Source organism: Nansenia antarctica (assembly GCF_963989245.1).
Source record: "Nansenia antarctica genome assembly, chromosome: 17".
NCBI lineage: Eukaryota > Metazoa > Chordata > Actinopteri > Argentiniformes > Microstomatidae > Nansenia > Nansenia antarctica.
Window position 1 is genome coordinate 3,558,385 of NC_137687.1, and position 2,756 is coordinate 3,561,140.

The window sequence follows — 2,756 nt, forward strand, 5'->3', positions numbered from 1 at the left end:
ATTTATTTATTTAGTTTGTTTCTTGTATTTCTATGCTCTTTCCCCTCTCCCTGTCTGTTGTCACTGTGGGGATGGGTGGGACGGGAGGACGGGTGGGGAAAATACATTTAAGGAAAAAAATTGGTGAATGCAACATTGCGGCATCTGTGATGTCAAACTCTGTTTCACTTATGCATTCCATCAGATAAAAAATGTATTTAAAAAAAAACAAAGATAAACAACGGCAATGAGATTGAGGGTGCCACGCCCACGGGTAACTTACCTTAGGCACTCTGCAGGCAGATTGATTGGTGATGGAGACCAGAATACTGATTGATCACACTGAACGTTATTCCTGAGACCACCCATGACACTTTGACACCTCTTGCTGGTTGTGTCTCAAAATGAGCTCTGATGTTTGATAAAATGTTGTTTCATCCTAGCATGTTAAAATGTAGGCCTGCTACCCTGTCCCCTGTAGTCTCACGTCAGATTCCCCTCATCTTTTTGAAGTATTCATATATATATAGAATATATATATATATATATATATATACAGTATATATAACACCTATAACAATTAACATGATGGCCGCTTACTGGGTTTTCACAAATGTTGATCAAACATGTACTGGTACTGTACTTCACATTTCAGTTCATTTCATTTCAAGTGAGTATTTATATCAATTCAGTTAATTATACAATTGTGATAGAGTGGCAAAGACCAATTATTAGTTGTATGTAAGAGGCAAATTCTGTTAGTTTGGGGGACATTTATTTTGATGATTTAAAATCCATTCCCAATTTTATCTGACATACTGTGTCATAGTATGTCATGTCGTGACGTTAGAATTATAAGGTTCTATCTCCATTTTTGTCAAAATTGAGTTTTTTACATAATCTGATCCATTAGGTGTTTATTAATGCCTGTGTGGTGTTATTTTTTAAATGTTTAAATTTTTGAGTTAGTAATTCATAACATACAAAGGTTCCATCTCACAAAACATAATGGAATGTAAAAACTTTGACGCTCAATATCTCTGAACTGCCCTAAACGGAGATAGAACCTTATAATTCTAAGCTCACGATGTCATAAAGGACATAGATGTTACATAAATAAAAAGTTATGACAACGTGTATAAAAATGTTATGAAGTGTTACTGCGTATTCTTTTGATACAGATATTTGTTTACACTGCAAACTTTACAGTGTCTCATAAATGCACAAGCTGTTTGTCATCGTTGATAATGGCAAATAGTTAGCTTAATATCATTGATTTATGGCATTTTATATAGCTTTTTGTGTTACGGTCCTTTTGTGTTATACAGTATCTCCTCTACAGAAAAGAAATCATTTTCCAAAGATTATTATTTCACTAAGAAATGTTCAATCTCAGATCCCTTTGAGGGTCTAAATGAATGTTCCTCCGTCTAAAAAGGAACGGTCACCAAAGGAATAAAAGTTAAGATTACATATTGTACTTTGGCTTCGTCCTCAAGTGTCGACATCAATGCAATAAATGGAGAACTGACTGTAGTCTCACCTTTTGAATGGGAGCGACAGTTATGCCATCAAAACAAACCGACGACCCCCCCCCCTCCCTCCAGAGGGCCTACTGATCCCAATTTTCACAGCCAAGTCTTTCTCGTAAAAACCAAGGACGACTCTTTTTATCGTCATTGTATTCTGTACCAAGGCCTTTTATATACAAAACAAAAAATGTCTTTATAACCAATTAACCTGTGTTCTGTCTAAAAGGCTGCAATGTCATGTATAATTGGGCGGATGCATAAAAAAGTGGACCCAAAACATAATAAACACCATCGTTTTTGTTGAGTATCCTTCCTTATTCAGTATACCCACCCCCCACCACCCACGTACAACTGGGATTTTGCTCTGCCCCCCCCCCCAGAATCAGAAAGGTTTACATATTATGGTAAGTTTAGACAGAGAAGATGTCACACCTCAAGGACACAGGCGACACCTTCATGCTCCCTTAGACACGACTCACTTTGACCTTGAAGTTATATGAATATTCCTCTAACTACCACAAACACAGCTCACCTTGCAACCCTGCACTCTCTCTCTGAGGTAAGGCAAACCTTGTTGCACGTTGTATCTAAACCTCCCACTCTCACACATGACTTTGTGAGCTTAGAATGATAAGGTTTCATCTAAATATCTGCATCAAAAGAATATGAATGAATGAATGAATGGTCTTTATTGTCATTGATATAGTACAGGTACCATACAACGAAGTTTGGGAGGGGGGGCTTCCCTGGTGCTAGGAAAGAAAAAAAAACTAAAAACAAGAAGGGAAAAGAGCTGGTTTACATAAATAAAGGCTATGTACACTATCCACTATACTATACTATACAAATAAAACACTGTGCTGTACTCTATGCTATGCTATACATATCCTAACATTTCCTATCTCTGAACCTTGTGTACCCGAGGGTTGTCATATTGCACATAGTGTTATTGCACATTCATTTAAAGTGTCGCAGTTTGCAGGTTTGAAATGTTCACAGTTGTGTTTCAGTATTGCACTTGATTACAATCTAGTAGCTGCCATCAAATTGTCTAGATTGTCCAGGGCCTAGAACCTAGGTCTTTGCTGTGTTCAGGGCCTGAATGGCCCTGGGGTAGAAGCTGAGCTTCAGTCTATTTGTCCTTGCGAACATGGTCCTGAACCGCCTGCCTGAGGGCAGCCGAGCAAAGTGTTCGTTCCCAGGGTGGGATGGGTCTCTGGAGATCTTGGAGGCCTTCCTGAGGCA